The sequence below is a fragment of the Balaenoptera physalus genome (assembly GCF_965194825.1).
Source record: "Balaenoptera physalus genome assembly, chromosome: 9".
NCBI classification, from domain to species: Eukaryota; Metazoa; Chordata; class Mammalia; order Artiodactyla; family Balaenopteridae; genus Balaenoptera; species Balaenoptera physalus.
The window spans coordinates 107704138-107719356 of record NC_138888.1 but is presented as its reverse complement, the minus strand read 5'-3'; the positions used below and the strand labels follow the sequence as shown (position 1 = coordinate 107719356).

Below are 15219 nucleotides of genomic sequence, written 5' to 3'. Positions count from 1 at the left end.
TTTACAATGACAACATTACATACATGTGCCGTATGAGGGTATGATGTGTTTCTATGACATCTTCTGCTAGTTGACTCTTTCTGCCTGAGACAGTCATCAGAATATGTGCAGCAATTCCTTGTGTTGGAGAAGACAGAAAGCCTTGAGGGACACTTTTTATTTTATTTATTTATTTATTTATTTTTGGTCGCGAAACGCGGCACATAGGATCTTAGTTCCCAGACCAGGGATTGAACCTGTGCCCCCTTCAATGGAAGCGCAGAGTCTTAACCAATGGACCACCAGGGAAGTCCCAAAGGGACACTTTTTAAAATCTACTTGCTTTCCCACTCTGAGGCTCAGCTGGCCACAGGCCAGGGGCTGAGGTTCCTTTCTTCCAAGCCAGTGATTCTGGTTCTTGGACAAGGTGTTGAGGAGCACTGAGAGCAGCAGGGACTGTGACCTCGGGACTTTTTCTGCAGGAAGAAAACAGCCCAAAGATGAGAGTGATTCGCGTGGGTACCCGCAAGAGCCAGCTGGCCTGCATACAGACGGACAGTGTGGTGGCAACGCTGAAAGCCTTATACCCAGGCCCGCAGTTTGAAATCATTGCTGTGTCCACCACAGGGGACAAGATTCCTGATACGGCTCTCTCTAAGACTGGAGAGTTTACCAAGGAGCTGGAACACACACTGGAGAGGAATGAAGTGGACCTGGTTGTTCACTCCCTGAAGGACCTGCCTACGGTGCTTCCTCCTGGCTTCACCATTGGAGCCATCTGCAAGCAGGAGAGCCCCTCTGATGCTGTTGTCTTTCACCCAAAATTTGTTGGGAAGACCCTAGAAACCTTGCCAGGGAAGAGCGTGGTGGGAACTAGCTCCCTGCAGAGAGCGGCCCAGCTGCAGAGAAAGTTCCCACATCCGGAGTTCAAGAGTATTTGGGGAAACCTCAACACACGGCTTTGGAAGTTGGATGAACTGCAGGAGTTCGGTGCCGTCATCCTGGCTGCAGCTGGCCTGCAGTGCATGGGCTGGCAGAACCAGGTGGGGCAGATCCTGCACCCTGAGGAGTGTAGGTCAGGGGGTTCTAGGAGTGGAAGTTCAAGCCAAGGACCAGGACATCTTGGATCTGGTGGGTGTGTTGCATGATCCTGAGACTCTGCTTCACTGCATTGCTGAACGGACCTTCCTGAGGCACCTGGAAGGAGGCTGCAGTGTGCCAGTGGCAGAGCATACAACTATGAAGGATGGGCAACTATACTTGACTGGAGGAGTCTGGAGTCTGAATGGCACAGATAACATGCAAAAATCATTCAGGCCACCATCCATGTCCCTGCCCAGCATGAAGATGGCCCTGAGGATGATCCACAGCTGGTGGGCATCACTGCCCGGAACATTCCACAACAAGCCCAGCTGGCTGCTGAGAGCCTGGGCATCAGCCTGGCCACCTTGTTGCTGAACAAAGGAGCCAAGAACATCTTGGATGTGGCACGGCAGCTCAATGATGTCCACTAACTGGTCTGTGGGGCACAGGTGCCTGCGTTGCTGGTGCCCAGTGCCTACATCCCAGCCCTCAGCACCCCATTCCCATTGCTACCTGGGGGGTGATTACCCAGGGGATTGAACTGCAGGGGCAGAGACAGAGACTTGTCTCACCTTGGGGCCTTGGTGATGGCTTGTCTCCTCAGTAGGTGGGGACTTAGTCTCTAGAAAAAAACATCTAACAAGCCACAGCCTTTGAATGTAACCAACTCTACTAATAACCAGATCTGAAGGTTAAAAAAGAAAATCAACTTGCTTTGAAGGCACTGAATCTTATAAACTCTAAATATCTTCATAATTCTTAAATTTTTGTGACCAACTAACCAAATTGTGCATCAGAAAGGCTTTTTCATATAAATTACATCCAGCTGCTTTTCTAACAGGATAATCACAGATAACCTAAGCAGAGAATAATTTCTCCTTAGGGAAAGGCCTAGAAGCTTAAAATTGATAATATACCTTTTATCAAAAATGATGATGATCTCTACTAAGTGTTTTAGTTATATTAAATCGTTTAGTTTAATTCTCATAATTACTTAATGAGTTAAGTACTGTCTTACTTTTGAAGTGAGAAAAGGGAGAGTCAGGGCTGCTAGGTGATTGCCCAACATGCTACAGGAAGTACGGGCAGGTCTGTCCACTCCCGTTCCCAGGCTCCACAGAGCCCTGTTCTGTGCTTGAAGAGCAGGAAGCCACTGCCAGCTCCTCTGTACCCAGTCATCCTTTCAGCTTTCATCATAAAGGGAAATTCATGTCTTTCATCTTCTCTGACCAGTAAGCTCCCTACATCTTTCCTTTCTCAATAATGTCTAAAGAAATATGAGAATATATGTAACCTGGGGTATGAATTTCCCTTTTTAATATTCAGAAAGACTCTTCTGCAATAAAGAAAGAAAATAAATTGGTAGAAGAAATTCAAAGAGTGTTAAATCTTGACAAAAGTTTGAATAGATGAAATAATTTTTATCTTCATGCTGATGACAGAAACTTTGGAAGAAATCACTTGCAGATGAATTTTCTCTTTCAATTTTGAATTGAAAGAAGATAACAAATAAATGTAGCATATGCCAGAGTGGGTAAAATTATATTTATCTTTTTGCTAAGAATCATTAAAGTAACACTGATATACTACTAAACAAAAATGCACATCTTTGGATCATTTTTTAAATATAACAAACTCGGGAATAGAAATAGGTTATAAAATCAATTCATAGACTAGTTTAACCTAAATGAATACTCTTTCTCTACAAAATTTTTGTATAATGTATTCACTAATTACATTCTGTTGAAGATATAAGAGCTTTATTTGCCATATTTATACAATTTAAGGTTCTGCTATGTCTAAATAGCCAGGAATAAGACTTCTCTTTAATTCAAAAACTAAATTAAGTCTATATTTTACTTTTAAAACATAAAAATAATCAAGAAAATGCTATCTGTCCTACAGTTCCTTTTGTTATTAGACTAGCCACTGGGTTTTACTTCAGCGAAAAACCATGAACTGATGCCTTATTGAATGTACTGTTACATAGGAAAAGCAAATACTCCAGCACATGTGCAAAAGACTTCACCAAATGTAAAATATTTGGTTTAAAGTCTTTACACAGCTGCCTGGGGACACCAGTTCACTAATGCCTGAAGAGTGTCTGCCTCCGTCTCGCTTCCAGGTAGACAACGATCATACCTCTTTCCCATCTGCTTTCACTGGTAACCTATGTAAGGTTGAGAGTGGGTGAGCGATTACAGGAAAGTTAAGAAAGAGGGGCAGTTCTAAATAAGAATGCACGATTCCTACCTCTGTAAGCAAATGGACCATTTCTTAGGTTGCCGGCAGATGTTGAGATAAGGTGGACAACTTATCAGTCAAGCTGAAGATACAGGGAAAGAAAATCCTTCCTTCCAGTCATTGAGCCTAACATTTAACCACACCCCAACCAGAGTTAGCAACTGTCACATGACAGAGGGGACCGTCCCCTTCTCTGACAGGAACCGCTAAAGAAGTGCCCCTGGCTGGGAGCTAAGAGTCCTCCAAGACCATGGGCCTGCTGGATCCACTTCAGGGATCCACTTCACTGCTAGCAGTTCTCACCTAAGCTGAGAGGCACTAGGTCTTCTCTTTTTAACACATCATAAAATATCAAGAACTTCCTGGGCATGGCACAGGGATGCCTTCCTAATTGTGACAGTTATGTTCCTAATGAATTGCCTCTCATCTGAATTTCTGCAAGTGTCATGTGCAAGTGTGGACTATTCACTATAGATTCATATAGATTTGTATGTTTTACTGCCATTCTATTTCAACTCCAAATTAGTGTCTAAGGATTTAGCACCATTTCACTCTTTTTCCTCCTTCTGCCTCAGCTTCTCTCCCATAACCAAATATGTTTAAACTTCCTAAAGTATCTATTTAGTAAATGGGATCGTGTGCATAAGTTGCCCAAAGCAGGAGACACCTACTTCTGTACTGAGTATAGAGGCTAGTGATTTCAAAGTGATCTCAATAAATGTGTTGCCAGCCAGCCCCTCCTTCCAAGCAGCTGTAATATGAGCTTATGCTATATTTAATTTATTAACCTAGGACAAGTTAACTGCATAGTTTCCACAAAATACAACATGTTTTTTATAGTAACTACATGTTAATTCCTTTGAACACAGCAGTGATTATACAGGGACTTTGCATCTCTCGACAATCATGTGATTAACTGGTGTTTGGTGTTTTAAGTTGGGTGTGAGGTCAGCATCGAGACAGACAGGGTTTGTGCATCAAAGGACACCTTAGTATCCTCACTCTGTTTCCACGAACTTTGCTTCTTGTTTAATTCTAGCGGGTTTGCACACAGCTCGCTGGGGTAGGAGGGCTGCTGCCCAGTAGCCTTGAAATTTAAGACCAGCACACAGAGGCAACAAACCTTTTCGGGGCACAGAATGCCATGTACTTAAGGAAGACAATATCAGCGTTTGCCCAGTACATACGCATCTATAAAAAGTTCAGTAAACACACAGGTGTAATGGCTTGAGTTTTATGTCTCAACAGAACTTTAAAATCATACTTCAGGCTGAGTACTTCTGAGAAACGATTACACTTTTCAAGATGTTGGAAGGTATGTGGCTTTCAGGATTCTGTCTCATAAAGACAAGAAAGAAGAGTCGCTTTTGCCCGAAGTGCTGACTTGGCTTTGAACATCACATTTTACAGAATATTCTGCTCTGGGTTATGTTTACAGCAGTGAACCCATCGGTGCTTTTAATTAACATTCCTCCATTGTCTAATTAATGGTCTCCTCTTCCCTCCCCAAAACCCTTCCTCAGCCCCTCCAGTTTTGATAAGAAAATATACCAAATATACCATTATTTTTCCCTGAATACCCTGTTTTGATTAGTTACTTCAACAGAAATCACTCTTAGGAGAGTGAGGTCACAAAAGGGGAAGTAAAGAAAATGCAAAAGTGTAGAAAGCAGTCATTTCACAAAGCACAGATTTCATACCGAAGGTTAATAAAATGCAATCAGCAGCCTGACTCAGCTTATAGACTATAAAACCCCCTTTTTCCCCCCTTCTCCTCCCAACTCTTCAGGTTAGATGGGAGAAATGTTCCTTAGATTTCAACCCTGGTGGTTTGGGGTTGGCACCTCTATAGGACTCTCCAGGTTTCTAGTTTAATAACTTAGTTTCTGGCATTTGATCCAGGTGTGGAAGCATTCAGGCCATCGCCCGCGACCCTGAGGCCCTGTGTGCAGAGGACGTCAGGTCGAGGCCCAGGCGGCCTCGGCCTGGCCTGCACAGTGACAAGGGCCCCTCAGCCATCTCTCCTGTCCTCTGTGTCTTGTAAAGCCAAATCAAGAGCCACTGGCCTGACTTGCCTGAGCCCAGGAAGGATCACTCCTTCTGATTCAGGTATCAGTTCTGTGACAATTCGTTTTCAAGTGGCTACTGGGAATGATTTCAGAAGTTCTGTAAACTTTGGCTTTATAAAACCAAAATTGCTTTCAGAGGCAGATTTAATTTCCAACAATGGAAAAGGTGAGTCATTACATCTCAGCCTCCCTTGCAGCAGAGGAAGAGAAGAATCATCTCTACCATCCTTGGATTTCTATATTCACCCCAAAGAAGCAGCCTATAGCAGTTTATCATTACAAGTCTTATATATTCACTAAGTCTCAGTGTCAAATACGTACAGTAAGCAGAATATATATGTATTATATATAGAGATTTTTTTTCTTAAACTAGCAAGTTCATTATGACAATAACAAAATCAAAATTAAATAAGATGTAGTGACACAACGCCTTTGAAAATCCTAGCAGGTTATTCCCAAGCCCACAGCTCTCAGTCGGGACCCCTGCTCTCGGCTCTGACCGCAGCCAAGTGGCAGACCTGCCGGCACAGCTGGTCCAGCCTGGCCACCTTCTGCGAAAGGCTGTCGCCGGGGTCTTTCACTTCCAGCAGCTTGACGTGATGACTTTGGGGTCTCCACACCACCAGGTCAGGGAAGCCCACTCGGCAGTGTCAGAAGTCCACTGCCAGGCGCCGGGGCACGCTGCTGAGTACGGGCCCCCAGGCAGGACACACGATCCTGAGCTTGTGAACAGGAGAGAATGATCCCAGCTGACAAGGGAGGCCAGCCTGCCTTCCTGAGCCTGCCACGCGGCTGCCACCCAGGCTGTCAGGCTCTCCGCAGGGGTGGACGTTTCTGCAGACGTCTGGCATCCAGTTCATGAAGATAGACCGATAGATGACAGATAGATAGATAGATAAATAGACGCAATAGAGGAGTAAAAGATTCAAAGAAATGAGAAAAATAATGGAACATGTCGAGAACATATGTTTCTGTGGTTCAAATTTCTGATTTTAATTATAGATCCACATTTGAAGTTACTTGAGAATTGGCATGCCTCCAATCATTGAAAAGCCCATCAACCAATTTCTAAAGAGAAATAGCATTTGAAAATGTTTAAATCATTCTGCTCTCCTTCAAAAGAAAATGTGTTAGAGGCAAAAACTCTTAGCTTGCTCTGTTCTCTTTACAAATTCTATAGAGTCTGATAAGTTTGTTTATTCATTTAGAGTCTGGTAATAAATATTTAACGTTCCACTAAATTAGATAATATCAGTAGAAGAATTTTCTGAAACAAGATATTTACTGGGAGAACATTGGCTACTGGTTTCAATATGAATAATTCTTTTATTTGTAAGTTTTCAAGTCTTGTGTTAGTAAATATTAAAGTATCATGCATTGTAAGCTTTTGAGGGAGAGCCTGGAGTTTTCACTGTCTATAACTTACATAATAAAATTAATTCAAAAAAATAAAAATAAAAATAAATAAAATTAATTGATTTTCTACTATTTACAAAGCACTGTACTAGACACTTTGAGAATTATACAGATTTTTCACTTAATACAAGCTCTATAAAAAGCAATTATGCTTATAGCTTATGTTTATTGAGCACTTACAAGTGCCAGGCTTTGCATTAAGCATTTACATGGATTATATCATTCAGTCTTCACATTAACCCAAAAAAGTGCTATTTTATCCCCATTTTATACAGAGGAAATGAGCCTCAAAGAAGCTGAGCAGCTTTCCCAGCATCTCCTGTTTAGCAAGTAGCAGAGCAGAGATGCTTCTGTCCCCAGAGCCTAGGTACTAACAGCTCCACCTCAGATCTGCTCCTCCTTCTCAAAGGTACTTCAGTCTAATGAGAGGATGAGACTAAGGATCAAAAGGAAAATCGCATAAATACTGCCTAAGCCTGAAAACATGCATGTAAAATTTTAAAGCAGTAAAGAATTGCACACATGTTTGCTAAGTGGGAAACTCACAGATAATAATTTGTGACTCCTCTTGTATCAGTTTATATGGTTATTTAATCCATACTGTTGTTTAGTATTTTACACGTATATGAATCCTTTCCTCAACTGGATCCTGACCTTACCAACTGCAGATTGTGTTTTCTATTTTAGGAATCTGCCATAGCTACTAGTGCAATGACACATACATAGTAAATGACTTATAAATATTTGTGGAGTGAATGAATGAAGGAATTACAGGCAATTAAGGCAATTTTGTATATGGCTGTGTGTAGTGGCTCTACTCAAGGGAATGGCAATAGCTTACATGAGAGAGGAAAGGGGTGGATAAGATAAATGAGAAAGAAAGGATAGAGCAGGGAAATGGGCTATAAAAGAAGCAACATTTATGGAGTACTTACTATTTGAAGGGCTTTAGTGGCAGTGAACCACTCGTCACAACAATCCTATGAGGTAGTACTATTATTATCCCCACTTCAGAGATGAAACACAGAGAGGTAAATAATTTAACATCAGCCAGGCGGGAAGTCGCTGTGTCAAGAACTCATGCAGTTTTGTTCTGCCCTTGCCCACAGAGAGGGTCCAAGGGTGTTTTGGGCATCCAAGTGGCCTGCTAAGAGTAAAGGAGAACAATCAAAGGTTATAACGAAAGTTCTTGCTTGGAACATCAGAAAGTTATAGCACCACTAACACTGACAGAAAGCTGAAATGGGAGAGCACAGAGGCAAAAGAAGCAGGCGTGCTCTTTTTTCCACGTTCAGCTTAAGTGGGCTCCAGAACATTCCCAGGAAGTCATCTTAGGAAAGGAGGAGTACAGAAGGCTGACCTGGGGACCACGGGGGTGGGGTGAAGGGAGTTTAATAATAATAAGAAGAAAGACATACAACAACAACTGACCTTTGTATAGCCTTTTATATTTTGTGTTTAGTGAGATAATTAACATGCATTCTAAATTCACTGGCTGAATATGGTTATTCTATTACCATGTACAAAGTTACTTGACAAATTATTTTCTTGTTCTTCACAGTTCTATAAAGTTGTTATGTCTCTAGGTGTGGAGAGAAAAACACTAAGGCTCAGAGTTTTAGGGACGTGTCGCTGGTCTCTCCTCTGATTAGAGGTTTAAGCAGGTCAGAGCCTGACTTGGCTCCTTCTTGTCAAGTAGAGTACAATTTAAAGGAAACCCATTCATCTGTCGATGGACACTTTGGTTGCTTCCATGTCCTGGCTATTGTAAATAGAGCTGCAATAAACATTGTGATACATGACTATTTTTGAGTTATGGTTTTCTCAGGGTATATGCCCAGTAGTGGGATTGCTGGGTTGTATGGTAGTTCTATTTTTAGTTTTTTAAGGAACCTCCATACTGTTCTCCATAGTGGCTGTACCAATTTACATTCCCACCAAGAGTGCAAGACGGTTCCCTTTTCTCCACACCCTCTCCAGCATTTATTGTTCATAGATTTTTTTAACACCTTTATTGAAGTATAATTGCTTTACAATGGTGTGTTAGTTTCTGCTTTATAACAAAGTGAATCAGTTATACATATACATATGTTCCCATATCTCTTCCCTCTTGCATCTCCCTCCCTCCCACCCTCCCTATCCCACCCCTCTAGGTGGTCACAAAGCACCGAGCTGATCTCCCTGTGCTATGCAGCTGCTTCCCACTAGCTATCTATTTTACATTTGGTAGTGTATATATGTCCATGTCACTCTCTCACCCTGTCACATCTCACCCCTCCCCCTCACCATATCATCAAGTCCATTCTTTAGTAGGTCTGTGTCTTTATTCCCATCTTGCCACTTGGTTCTTCATGACCTTTTTTTTTTTTTTTTTTCCTTAGATTCCATATATATGTGTTAGCATACTGTATTTATTTTTCTCTTTCTGACTTACTTCACTCTGTATGACAGACTCTAACTCCATCCACCTCATTACAGATACCTCCATTTCATTTCTTTTTATGGCTGAGTAATATTCCATTGTATATATGTGCCACGTCTTCTTTATCCATTCATCCGATGATAGACACTTAGGTTGCTTCCATATCCTGGCTATTGTAAATAGAGCTGCAATGAACATTTTGGTACATGACTCTTTTTGAATTATGGTTTTCTCAGGGTATATGCCCAGTAGTGGGATTGCTGGGTCGTATGGTAGTTCTATTTGTAGTTTTTTAAGGAACCTCCATACTGTTCTCCATAGTGGCTGTACCAATTTACATTCCCACCAAGAGTGCAAGAGGGTTCCCTTTTCTCCACACCCTCTCCAGCATTTATTGTTGGTAGATTTTTTGATGATGGCCATTCTGACCGGTGTGAGGTGATACCTCATTGTAGTTTTAGTTTTGATTTCAGTTTCTCTAATGATTAGTGATGTTGAGCATTCTTTCATGTGTTTGTTGGCAATCTGTATAACTTCTTTGGAGAAATGTCTATTTAGGTCTTCTGCCCATTTTTGGATTGGGTTGTTTTCTTTTTGATATTGAGCTGCATGAGCTGCTTGTAAATTTTGGAGATTAATCCTTTGTCAGTTGCTTCATTTGCAAATATTTTCTCCCATTCTGAGGGTTGTCTTTTCCTCTTGTTTATGGTTTCCTTTGCTGTGCAAAAGCTTTTAAGTTTCATTAGGTCCCATTTGTTTATTTTTGTTTTTATTTCCATTTCTCTAGGAGGTGGGTCACAAAGGATCTTGCTGTGATTTATGTCAGAAAGTGTTCTGCCTATGTTTTCCTCTAAAAGTTTTATAGTGTCTGGCCTTACATTTAGGTCTTTAATCCATTTTGAGTTTATTTTTGTGTATGGTGTTAGGGAGTGTTCTAATTTCATTCTTTTACATGTAGCTGTCCAGTTTTCCCAGGACCACTTATGGAAGAGGCTGTATTTTCTCCATTGTATATTCTTGCCCCCTTTATCAAAAATAAGGTGACCATATGTGTGTGGGTTTATCTCTGGGCTTTCTATCCTGTTCCATTGATCTATATTCCAGTTTTTGTGCCAGTACCATATTGTCTTGATTACTGTGGCTTTGTAGTATAGTCTGAAGTCAGGGAGCCTGATTCCTCCAGTTCCATTTTTGTTTCTCAAGATTGCTTTGGCTATTCGTGGTCTTTTGTGTTTCCATACAAATTGTGAAATTTTTTGTTCTAGTTCTGTGAAAAATGCCATTGGTAGTTTGATAGGGATTGCATTGAATCTGTGGCACATATATACAATGGAATATTACTCAGCCATAAAAAGAAATGAAATTGAGTTATTTGTAGTGAGGTGGATGGACCTAGAGTCTGTCATACAGGGTGAAGTAAGTCAGAAAGAGAAAAACAAATACTGTATGCTAACACATGTATATGGAATCTCAAAAAAAAAAAAAGGTTATGAAGAGTCTAGGGGCAGGACAGGAATAAAGACGCAGATGTGGAGAATGGACTTGAGGACACGGGGAGGGGGAAGGGTAAGCTGGGACAGAGAGAGTGGCATGGACGTATATACACTACCAAAGGTAAAATAGATAGCTAGTGGGAAGCAGCCGCATAGCACAGGGAGATCAGCTCGGTGCTTTGTGACCACCTAGAGGGGTGAGATAGGGAGGGTGGGAGGGAGACACAAGAGGGAGAAGATATGGGGATATATGTATAGGTATAGCTGATTCACTTTGTTCTAAAGCAGAAATTAACACACCATTGTAAAGTAATTATGCTCCAATAACGATGTTTAAAAAAAATTAAAAATAAAAAAAAAAAATAAAATGGGAGTAATAATATGCATTTTGTAAAGAAGTAAAAATAAAAATAAAGGAAACCCAGTCCGAGCAGCCTTCCTGACCTGGCAGCACAAGCTAAAGCTCCCCCCTATTCAATTGGTCTTTATCTTATTCTCTATTGTCTGTGGCAACAGAGCACCCACCCCTATGGCTAATCTCTACATTTTGTTTATTTTCTATTTGCTCTCACTGGAATAAAAGTTCTATGAAAGCAGGGTCTGGGGTCAGTCTTGTTCTCTGATCTTTACTCACACAATACCTGGCAAGCAGTATGCACTCAATCGAGGTTTGTTGCAGAAATGAGCGAAACCCAAATCCCCATTCCATCAATAACAGTGGAATGTTGGTTGAAAAAGCAGAGGACTGTGGAGCCATGTATCCTTGTGGTTTCCCCCACTCCCAGTGTTCTGGCTATGAGATAACTGCTCGTTTACAAGAGTTAACGGGGCAGCAAATGAAAGAAAACAGGAATTAATCAGGGAACTTTACAGGAAACTCTTCCCGACATAGAAAAGTGGTTGTTTTGGACTGAGTAACACTGGTAAGATGGTAGGGCAGCCAGATGTAGAAAGCAAACCGTGTAGCAGCAGTATACCAAACGGTCATTTTGTATTTACCTGAGTTTACAGTGAGTTTACAGTGATAAATATATTAATTTATTGTCAGTCCCTACTGAAAATACATGCTTTAACAAAAAATTCACATTAAATATAACATCTTTAGAGTTTCTTTCCCACATCCCATATTCTTTTAAGAAGTTTCTTTTTAAAGTGAAAAAGTCAAGTGCATTGCTTTGTCCACACATTTTTTCTGGGATCTTTCCTGCCGCATCCAAAGGTAAATCACTTCTATTTGTTTACTTGATTAGTTAGCAATCTGTCCACAACCTGTATATGACCCATGATGCACAGAATTTTCATTTAAACATCTGAATCATAATAACTTTCACATCGATCTATGGGCTTGTGTGGTCTCCTGTTGGAAGAGAACCTTGGGAATTTGTGTAAAGGCTGAACAGAGTACAAGAAAAAGTAGAGTTCTCCCAGGTCCACCACTGACCAGCTGTAGTACTACAGATAAGAAACGTGGTGCTGGAGTCTGTAAAATGGGGAGAAGAACCCCTAATTTACAGAGTTGTGAGAATTAAATAAACATGTCTGGCAAATAGTAATAGCTCAACATTTAGCTATCTTATCACATAACGTTAGATTCCTGAAAAGTTGTCCAGCTTCTATGCGTGGGGCTTTAAGGGCCTTTCAATCCCTCCTGTTCCTTACAGTGGATTTAGGGGTTATAGAGAAAGAGCCCTCTCTTTTCATGGCATTTGAGCAAAACATATTTCTCTCCTGCTTCAGGTGCATCAAAAATCTTCATAATTGCTGCTGAAATTTCCAGTTCAGCACTCCAGGTATGGGTTTCTCTCTGTACACCACCTATGAGACATCTGGTCATGGCTTTTATGTTGTTCAAAGGCCTCCCCTGCAAGGACACCTTTAGGGTCTGTGCAACCTGACCAATCTAACCCCCTCTTCACAGTGTCCAAGAAATGGACGGATAAGATGGAGGGCTTGATTTGGAATTAGTGGCAAGGTGGGATTTTGTTATGCCCAATTTACATTAAGTCCTAGGGATGGAAACCGGATGCCAGAGACTCATACAGCCTGATAGACAAGTTCTCTGCCTTCTGAGGTCCTTATTTACAAATCCAGATAAGATAATTTAAGCTTCCATATAACTATAATTCCATACTTTTGTGAGGGTGCCCTTCTCCAAGTTCTTGGCTGTTTATCTCCATTTGTCTTGGCATGTTTCTCAATCCACACCACTGTACTGGTTGTCACCCATCCCCTGCTCCAGGTCACTGCAGGTCACTTGAATCAGCCAGCATTGCCCACCCAAATTTTCCTGGTATGCACTAACAGAGATCCCTCCCTAGACACAGAAAGCAAAGCTAAAACCAAGCTAACCAAGGTATAGCATTTAACAAAACTTACTGAAGACTTGGGGATGTGGAGAGGGAAATAGAATAAGAAAAGGAGAATGTAATCCTACACAGTAACCGTCTCTGATCCAAAGGAGGCAGTGGTCAAGGGCATGGGCTTGAGAAATAGACAGCCTGGATCAAAGAGTGAGCTTGACAGGTTATTTAAAATCTCGCTGTTTCAGAAATCAGCCACCCCACAAAAATATCCTGAATAAATGAGTCACCATAAGTATTACTTAGACTTCTGTTCGATGCCTAGAGAGCATCCAAGAACCGTGTGCTATTATTATTGTTGCTGTCATTATCATTTCTGCCTGTGTCTCTTTAGTGCTCAGCTGGCCATCGCACTTTAGGGATTAACCCACTTCCTACAATATCATTCTCATTACTCATCCATCCCCCACGTCTAAATCTCCAATTTTTCTGGGATTCAGAAATTGGTGAAAAATCATTCTTGCCCTTCTGTAAATTTATCTGCCATCTACCCAAAAGAAAGACAACTTCATTATTATGTAGCTCAGTTAACTTTCTTATTAATTGTATCTCCCCAATAATGGAATAGTGTTTTTATTTTGCTCTGTAAACCACAAGTTCCATTAAAGTGCTTTCTCCCCAGAGGGGTATCATGCTTGAGGTGATAGAGGCAAAGAGGAGACAGACAATAAAATAAATGTATAATTTATAAAATTATAAATATATTTATAAGTGTATATAATATATTTAAATATTAAATATTGTTTTAATTAATATGTTAAATTAATTTTAATTGATATATTAATATATAATATATTGTATGTTTTATTTTATATTAAATATAATATATTTAAAACTACAAACAAAATGAATGCAACAAAAAATGCATAATTACTAATTAAGAAGAATACTAATTAATTGCTGCTGAAATTTCCAGTTCAGCACTCCAGGCAGTTCTCAGTGATCAAAAATAATCAGGGGGGCCACATCAGTTTATGTGGTCAGGAAAGGCCTCTTTGAAGAGGTGGCCTTTAAAGAGAGACCTCAAGAACGAGAAGCAACCAGCTGGGCAAAGGGTGGAAAGACTACCACTCCATGCGGAACAACATTCTCCCCTTCTTTGTTCTGTGTTTGGGGATCAGCACAGATACTTTTATGCAGGGAGTGTCAATTCCTCTGGAACCTCTCTCCCGCAACCCAAGAGATGAGTAAGAGTTGATGTTAACGAATCATGGCAATGCTGGTCCCCTTCACCAGTGACTGGTTTTGAGGTAGGTGTGAGGCTATATTCTGGCAGGGAAGAACATACGCAGATTTTGAGACTGTGATGCAATAAGCATGCTATGTATGGCTATGTATGGCTGAATAGAAAAATACAAAAGGATGCATCATTGATGAACTTATTGTGTCATTGGACAGCCTTGAAATCTGCTGCCAGACTTCACCTAATGTGAGGTGAGATAAATAGACTTCGCCTAATGTGAGATAAATAAAATGCTATTTGTTTTAGTAACTGTTAGATTTTTTTCCATTATTTGCATCTGAAAACATTCCTATTACAGCAAAATAGTGGCATAATCATATTTTTAAGAAGATCATTCTTAAGGGGAATCCTCTGTTTTGGGATCTTTTAAGAAGATTCCAGTGCTATATGGAAAATTGGATCACTAACTAAACATTACTGTAAATTTTCTGTGGTGAGTACAATTTAGGTCACAAATTTGTAATCACACAGACTTAGATGCAAAGGGAGACATTACCATAGAATGAGAGGAAGGACTTCAGAAACCTCTCACCTTAGATGGAGAGTATCTGTTGGATAAGTGTTGGCTCTTCTGAGAAAAAGCAGAGTTAAGTCGCAGTGTAATTGTCACATCAGACTTCATTCCGTCTTTTCTTTATGCCAGCTGGTTACTGTTAGGGAAATAATTCTCAAAGTCTTTCTGTAGTAAAGTTTATGATATTTCATATTCTATGACTCATTCTCTGCTGTTTTACATAATTTCTGTGAGAATGCAACTCAGATGTGGGATACAAATAAGCCTTCATTTCCACGGCCAAAAAAAAAAATGCTTGAAAAAAAAGAAAGGTAATAATATTGTCTCTTGATAAAGAGGATGAGGTCCTTTAGGATAATGATACAGATGGAATGTGACAAGCAATCAGGGCTTCAC

General features: G+C 40.5%; 1 pseudogene across 1 annotated transcript; it reads left to right on the top strand.

The window, feature by feature from the left end:
• Positions 1–450: 450 nt before the first annotated feature.
• On the top strand, positions 451–6827 carry LOC309667426 (porphobilinogen deaminase pseudogene; annotated as a pseudogene). Its single transcript has one exon. The product of its transcript is annotated as a porphobilinogen deaminase pseudogene (transcript).
• Positions 6828–15219: the final 8392 nt, after the last annotated feature.